The 9,050-nt window shown below is 32.1% G+C and overlaps 1 long non-coding RNA gene across 1 annotated transcript; it reads right to left on the reverse strand.

Annotated features, from left to right (window-relative positions):
- Window positions 1-5,492: 5,492 nt before the first annotated feature.
- On the reverse strand, window positions 5,493-8,629 carry LOC141716950 (uncharacterized). Its single transcript, XR_012573456.1, has 4 exons — window positions 8,400-8,629; window positions 7,872-7,964; window positions 6,573-6,634; window positions 5,493-5,824 (listed from the first exon to the last, which is right to left on the reverse strand). It is a non-coding gene; the product is annotated as an uncharacterized LOC141716950 (long non-coding RNA).
- Window positions 8,630-9,050: the final 421 nt, after the last annotated feature.

Below are 9,050 nucleotides of genomic sequence, written 5' to 3' on the forward strand. Positions count from 1 at the left end.
CGAAAAGGCTTCGACCAAGGCTAAGAGAAAGGGTTAATTCGGTCAAAATCCTAGTTCCTGACCGAAAGAGTCAAGATTCAAATCGAAGAATCCTAACACCAAGAGAATTTGTCGACCAGGAGGTAAGTAAGGATCCTGATCGAATGAATCCTGATCGAAAAAGCTTCGACCAAGGCTAGAAAAGAAGGTTAATTCAGTCAAAAATATTCCTGAGGAAATAAACAAGCCCAGTTAAGGGCCCAAGTGTTTGAAAGGCTCAGCAAAATGGCCCAAGTTAAAAAAAAGGGGTGGAAGAAAAGTGGAAGAGAAGCCCTGTTAAAACAATGGGACCAAATGCCAAAGACCCAGGACATAGTCTGGTCCAAGTTTAAGCCCAGAAAAGGGCCTAGTTAATTAAAGAATTAGGGCCCAAATGCAAAACCCAGATAAACCCAGAAAAATGGGCCCAAAATTTTGTTGAAGCCCCGAAAAAGGAGTGCTGTTGAAAACGGGCCCAATAAAGGGGGATGGCATAAGATAGAGGCCCAGGGATAAGGCCCACTATATTTAAATAGGGTTAAATCATGCCCATGAGCCAAAGTCCAGTTGAAAAAATATGCCCAAAGATCAGCCCAACAAATTTAGCCCAGATTTAAGGGCCCAAAATCTAAATTATATGCAAAAAAAAAAAAAAAAAATTATGTAAATATTACTGATCCATTCGACCAGAAAACATAAAGAAATCCTGGTCGAATGGCTTGAGGTCGAAAACCTGTCGATCAGGGGTAAAAAACGGCCTTAATTCGACCAGAACCAGGACCAATTCTACCAGAAATTGTGAAAGATTCCTGATCGAAATCCTCGAGCCCGAATTACTGTCGACCTGGGCAATCAAAAAGGGGATAATTCGGTCAAAAGTAGAGATCCTGACCGAAAATCCTGATCGAAATAGAATCCTGGCCGAAGGAAGCAAGTCCTGATCGAAAATTCCTGGTCGAAATAAAAAAAGAAGGAAGGAAAAATCCTGGCCGAAATTCGACCAGGATTCCTAATCGAAAGCATCCTCCTCGAAAAGCCTTCGACCAAGGCACAGTAGAGGCTAATTCGACCAGGATCCTGGTCGAACAGGATTCCTGGTCGAAATTTATATATATAAAAAAAAAAAAAATCTGAAAAATTACAGAAATTAAGGAAATTCCTTAAATATTTTCTGAAAAATGTTAATATTTTCAGAAATAAGGAATAAATCCAGAAAATTAAAGGATAAATCCCAGAAATTAGGGAAAAATCCAAAAAAATAAGGAAATTCCTTAAATATTTTCTGAAAAATGTTAATATTTTCAGAAATAAGGAATAAATCCAGAAAATTAAAGGATAAATCCCAGAAATTAGGGAAAAATCCAGAAAAATAAGGAAATTCCTTAAATATTTTATGAAAAATGTTAATATTTTCAGAAATAAGGAATAAATCCAGAAATTTAAAGGATAAATCCCAGAAATTAGGGAAAAATCCAGAAAAATAAGGAAATTCCTTAAATATTTTCTGAAAAATGTTAATATTTTCAGAAATAAGGAATAAATCCAGAAAATTAGAGGATAAATCCCAGAAATTAGGGACAAATCCAGAAAAATAAGGAAATTCCTTAAATATTTCCTGAAAAATGTTAATATTTTCAGAAATAAGGAATAAATCCAGAAAATTAAAGGATAAATCCCAGAAATAAGGAATAAATCCAGAAAATTAAAGGATAAATCCCAGAAATTAGGGAAAAATCCAGAAAAATAAGGAAATTCCTTAAATATTTTCTGAAAAATGTTAATATTTTCAGAAATAAGGAATAAATCCAGAAAATTAGGGAAAAATCCCATAAAATTATGGAAAAATCCCAGAAAATTAGGGGAAAATCCTGGAAAATTAGGGAAAATCCCGGAAAATTAGGGAAAAATCCAGAAAATTAGGGAAAAATCCCGGAAAAAAGGGAAAAATTCCTGGAAATTAAGATAATTCCTGAATAAAAGGAAAATTCATTGTAAATATGTAGGTCGCTCCACACTTTACGCGAAAACGAAACCTTGAAAGGGAATAAACAAACTTAACTTCTGCGAAACCTAATCAATGTTTCCCAAAAGTTGGGGGGCAAATGATAGGGATAAATAAATTATGATAGTATAATTAAATACTGCAAGGTGTGGGCTGCTAGGCCCAATAAAAAGATATATGATACTCAGACCGGAAAGGTTAAGCCTGATGGACCAGATTAGGCCTGATGGAATAAAAAAGGCCCAAAAGCCCTGATTATTAATTAATTTCATAATTAATTAATAAGGGAAAAATCAGCTATTGAGAAGAGTCCCGATAAGGATATAAATCCTTATAGATTATCCTCAAGGGGACCTAATAGGATAAGGAATCAGTTTCCTACTGTCTAGGACTTCAAAGTCCATTCTAATTATGAGACTTGCCCACCAAGTCTCCTATACCAAGTCCAATTCAAGGACTCCCAACATCTATATAAGGGGTCTCACCCCACAAATCAGAACTACGTTTTTTGGCTTGATTCTCTAATATACAGAGATACGTAGGCATCTCATAAAGGCAGATTTGAGCCACGAAACACGAGAGCAGCCATTAAAGGCCTTGAGCTCCCGAATCCTAGTAATAAATACAGCAAATAATAACCTTAGTTTTTATCCATAACAGGACGTTCCTAAAAATTGAAAAAAATGATCTATTTCCGATAAAATTATTTCAAATCTCAATTTCTTTTGGAAACGAGTCGGATTTCGATATTTATTTATTTTTAGACCCAAATTGTTTTAGAAATGTGGATTAAATAATTTATAAAATTATTATACGAGTCAAATATTATGTAAAAATGTGAATAATAACCTGATTTCGATTCTAAAAAAATATTTTACTAACCTGTATGACGACCTGACTTATGTGTTATATGATTATGTGTGTAGTTGAGTTCTAATTGCTATCTTTGATTATTTTGTGAGTTATTTACTATCATACGGGTAAAAGATAGGATATAAACATGTACAATTATTGTACAAACTAACTAAAATAGTATCTTTTTTATAGATATAAACCGGACGAGGCAATACAAGCCAGGGTTAGCTAGAAGTAGTAAAATTTGTTTTAATCACATACTAGGAAAGTTTTCTCCCTTATTCTAATTTCAGAGTGAAATATTTTACCTATCGTTTCACCATATACTTATTATGCTAGTACGCATATTCCCTGATCTTTCAGTATGATAATTATTGATATCTTAAGCATGTGACCTTTGTTGTGGCTTATTGCAACTCAGTTATTGTTCTTTTAATAACAATTCTTATAATAATTCTTGTTAGTCTAGATAAGTTGAACGCTTCAACTTGTATTCTATTTTCTTACGCATTATTTATATCTAGTTATAAATTATGATGTTAGAATAATATCGAAGCATACCGATTATTCTGGATGCTTACCTTATGGACTGGATGGTTACAGATAGGGCCAGGGATAGACTAGACCTTTTGTTTTATTAAGGCCATAATAGGTCTGGGTACCCTATGTGATGGTGGGTCAATGCGGATGGGCATAGGTCTATACTTTAACCTGACTAATTAGCTGGTTATAGTACATATATTAGTTCTTGTGTCCAGTCTAGTTTATTGTTGATCGCTGTGAGCGGCATTCCTTTTAATTACAAAAGTACATATATCTATTGAGATTACTTATTCATTATTTATCAAATTCACATGTTTTACTTCTGTTGATACTGGTACCTATATAATATGGACTTGCTGAGCAATTATGGCTCATGCTCATTGTTACTCCCTTTATATTTTAGTTAACCTAGAGAATAAAGTTTGTTCACACTCGAGTGGTAAATAAGCGTGTGAAAAGACGGGACCCTCTAGCACCTAGGTTGCTAGCACCAATTCAGGAGGAGAGCTTTGAGTTACCTACCCAGGTGTATTTTATGCAGTGTATGTTATATGTTAAAACTGAACTAGTTGTAAAACTTAACTAGATTTTTTGGTTGTAGTGTGTTTCTTATCATATTTATGTTAAAAGTTTAATTTTGAATGTAATAATAGTTATGTTTGTGTTCTTGTTGCATGCCATAACCTGAGATCGATCCTTAATAGTTAAATGGGGTCAGATGCATGTTTATTTAGATATATTATACATGTTCATTTATGTTTATGATAGGCAAGTAATCCCCAAATCTAGAACCCGGATTTGGATGGCGTTACATCTATCATATCATTTACTAGAATTACAACTTCTTTCCCAGTTTCTTATAATTCCTATAAATATATTAAATATTCATGACTCCCTTAATTTTGTTAAACTCTCACTGAAAAATTAACAATCACAAGAAATATTAATACAACTAAACAACATAAGAAGCTAAAGTATACTACCCAACTCTTGGATTGAAAGATTAGCTACTCATGTCAAGATAAACAAGATATGAATTTAGATTATAAACCATGAGCGTAGGAATTTAAGTACAAAGAATACAACTTGAAAGGTTCCTTTGGAATTCGGACGAATCCCTTCGCTCCTTCCTCCAACCTCGCTCTCAAAGTGCTTATTCTCCTTTTCTCTCAAAAGTTACAAAATATCCCTATTTTATTCTACTATACATATTAGTTGTCTATAAAGAATATGTAAAAACCTAATATATTAAAGAGTTTTAATTTTTTTCCAAAAATAAATTGAATTATGATGTAAAATTCGTAGGCTATCTTCCAGGCCTGATTTTGGTATGCTCTAGTTAGAATCTTGAATTTGGACCACTTCTAAACTGTAGATAATTCTGTTAGCTTTGATGTACTGTAAGATTGCCCAATTTTGATGTTTAGAACTCAAGTTAGGGCCCAAACTGTGTTCACTACACCATATGTGGGCTATTGCAACACCAAAAAAGTGTAGTATAAGACCCCAAATATGTTACAATAGAAGCTTTTGCAACGTTTTTGCTAAAATTCAGCGTTGCATTTGCTGCCGTTGCAATAGACCCCTATAGCAACATTTTTCAGAGTTATTGCAACATTTTCAAAGTATTACAATAATAATTTTGTTGCAACACTTTTCTCAATTTTAGTAACATATTTATGATATTGCAATAGACCTCTGCAACATTGTTTTGTAACATTTATTGAGGTAAAAGTGTTGCAAGAAAAATTTATTGCAAAACTTAGCTGCAACATTTTTTTGCCTATTGTAATAATTTTTATTTTTTAGCAACTTTTATCTGCAACACATGGTTTTCTATTTTAATATTTTCACATTATACTAGAAACACATATGTGCTAACACTTTTTATTAGTACAAATTTTATTATGATGTTTTATTTTTTATATAATATCGCAAAATTATACCAAAAAAGCATCCACATTTCAAATTTTGCTTAGTATGGAATCCAACAAAACAAATGATAATAATCCCAAACAAAATCAGCTTATATCACTACATCATCTTACATATATTACTTGAGTCTAAAGTCCAAAGTATAATGGCAAATAACTAATAACTTTCAATATTGGCTACAGCTCCTGTGTAAAATTTTAATACAACCTATATTACATTTCAACATAGGAACTTGTATGTCATTCCCATTCATTTGGCTTCTGTTTCCTTTTCCCACAAGAACCTGTACATGTTTATAGTGAAATTTTGAATCCTTATGTGCAAGACGCTCAGCTCAGCTGCTCTTACAAGTCTTTTTTATGGGAGCCTTCCATATTGTTCCCAAGCTTTGTGCATGCCTGCAAGTTCTCGTGGGACAGCTACGGAGAGTGCACCACTAGCTTTTAGAGCAGTATTTCCACCATACATATTCTACAGGAAGGGAACAAAATCGCAAAACTTAAGTCCATTTTATATAAATTTGAAATATCAAGACTCAATTTCAATTCCCAAAGTTACATCCTCTGTAAAGTAGTGTCAAGAAAAGCCTTTCTTTTAAGGTAACATTTGCAATATATAAAATTGGGGTAATGTTGCCTACAATGATCTTTCTTGCTAATGCAGGAATTTTGTGTGCTTTGATCGTGTGTACCATATATGGTTACCTGATCATAATTAACTTGAAGCTACTTTATTAAGTTCTCGGAGTAATTATCTAGTTCAAATTGACTTAGATTAGTTTCCTCTTCTGATGAGTAATTCATCTTCTGATGAGTAAAAAATAATCAAGACCCTGAAATAAAACTCAAATCTACTTCGAGCAAAATCAAAACATGATTTTCATATCCTAGGTACTAAGAAACAGATAACATACATATGGACTTGGAGAACCCATATATAATCTCTAGTTGACAAAAACAACCTAAAGTATCAATATTGCCCATATTATGTACTTAGATCTACTTCGTGGAGCTAGATAACACGTACATTCATACAAATAACATCACAAAAACATTAGATTAACATACATTTATTCTTAGCTATATCTGCTAAAACCATGAAATTAGACTTAAAATGATATACAAATTGTGTACTAAAAACCACATTTCATGTGCCAGAAACAATCTAATATACATGTCATAGAGCTCCATTAGAAAGGGAGAGAATAACATTTATTTACCTCAAGAATGGGGCTTTATGAACAGGGCCAAGAGACTGAGGATTTCAAGAAAGAGAGTGAAACTGTAATATAATGGAAATAATGAGTTGATAAACCCTGTAAGAAACTATAAATTTTAAGAATGTAGAGTTGAACAAAGTAAAACAACAAAACTAAAACAAAAAACAAACTTCCTGATTTCTAATACATGATCTTATCCTAGAAAACATAAAGTACTACATGTATATAATGATTGTTCGCATTACAAGTTTGTATAAAAAGCAAATATAGAAAATTAAGTAATACACATACATTTTAGAGCAGAAGCAAGCTATGTAGGCTAGAAAATATCTTCTGCTTCACAAGGAAAAGTTACTCAACATTACAGAGGAAGATATGTGTATTTATGTTGCTACTCAGTTGTTTTAAAACTATAAGCACTAAATGCATCATATTCTATTAACACTCCTGGTACTTGTAAAACATATATTAACAATACAGTTTCAAATTCATTCCTCCTGGCCGTTTATATTCAAATACAAACTTGTTCAAAATATCTAATGAAAATAAATTAATATAATCAAGTAAATCTTAAAATTAACATGTAACACTAAGATTCAGCAGTAGACCACATGAGCACGCATTGTATTACAATGTCAATTAGTATAAAACCATAAGGAGTCACAGTAGATCCTTGTTATTCCTTATCAACCTATGCATATATAAAAGGTTTCCCAGTTGCCCATACACTGCTCCTTCCTTCATTTATCTAAATATAGTGGTATATTTTACAGAGGAGGTTACAGATACAACAAGTGATATATTCTAACAGTGATATTTAGTGTAAAGAAGCACACATTTATCCATCTTACTGTATAGTTAGTTATTGCACACATAAATATGATACATTGTCTTTGCACAAAGATTGAAAGCAAAAATGCCATAAAATGCTAATGCTAAATTCTACAGCAAATGCTAAATTCTTTTATATTTTTGTAGGGACATGGGCTCATCCATCCAGTACCCTATTTCCTGCCATACTATTTTCAAGTCACACACTGATAAAATGTTAAAATTTGATTGTAATTATTCATAATGTATATGAAGATAAACAAAACAAAAAAAATTAATAAATATTAGTACAAATTAGATGACAGAGATTTTACGCAGATGCAAAACAATCAATTATTAAAGAGAAATCAAACACTTCACAACTAATTCAAGTAAAATAGATAAATTCAGTGTGTTAACCCCAATTTCCCAAAACAACATTAATCGAAAGTGCATATTATAATATGAATTAGAGAAATATTTGATTACCTCAGCATCACGTGGATGGAACTTTGTTGCTTTTTAAAGGTATTCCAAGGCCTTCTCATTCTGTTCAAGCTAAACGAATATATGACCAACAACCTGTATGATTTTATATGGAAAGAAGTCAATACAGTATGTATATAGCTTTGGCATGTGGGAGAGAAAGGCAGTGCAATAATTATATAGTAATAAGAAAACAAATTTACAAATAATTATAGTAAGCGAAGAAAAGAACTAGGTTCAAGAATAAAACAAATTAACCAAAAAATCTTTTAACAAACTCACTTTCAGCGTCTCACAGTTTTCAGGGGCCACCTCCAAATCTTTTTCATAGTTTGAAAGGGAACTCCTCAAATCTCCCAAATGCAATTGAATGTGTATACAAAAAACTTGTAAATTCAATACTCAATTTATACTAATTTAATCAAAAACCAAACATTTATAATCATAAATTTTAACTTGAAGACATACATATACCTCAAAACGCGCATATACAACATACTTATACTTTAATTAAACATAATCGAAAGTTACCTAAAATCAAAGCCCTAACTGAATATGACTGAATCAAAACTTTCATTAGTTGTGGGGTTTTGGGATCATCTCCAATTATATTTGGATTGTTGCTCAAATCTATACTGAATTAGGTTTCGGGTTTTGGGGTTTCTGCTCTATTAAAGATAAGAAACGCATATTTAGGGAGGGGGGAGAGAGAGGGAGAGAGATATAGGTAGAGAGAGATGAAAGAGATGAGATATGTGTTGTAGATGAAGTAGTCGAAGAGATGAGAGAATGAGAATAAAATGTTTTTTGTGATATAAAATATTTTGGTACCAATTTATCCCGCCCAATGAAAATTTTGGTGTCCCGCCTATAATTTTCGGAAAAAGGAATGAATACTGTTTCATCTATTGTAACGCTTTGTTAAAGTATTGCAATTGTTCGAAAATTTCAAAACTATTATTTCCCTTGCAACACTTTCAGGTTTTATACAACATTTTTTAAAATATTGCAATAGACCACCAAATTTTATCTTTATTGTAACATTTTATGTAATATTAATATATATTGGGCTTGCAATAACCCATATATGGTGTAGTGGTTGTATGCCCATGCAACCGTTGAAATCCGAATTTGCTTATAATTCAAGTCCAAATAAGCCCAATTTCATATAAATTTGAGAAT

This window comes from Apium graveolens, chromosome 4, assembly GCF_009905375.1.
Source record: "Apium graveolens cultivar Ventura chromosome 4, ASM990537v1, whole genome shotgun sequence".
In the NCBI taxonomy this organism is placed as follows: Eukaryota; Viridiplantae; Streptophyta; class Magnoliopsida; order Apiales; family Apiaceae; genus Apium; species Apium graveolens.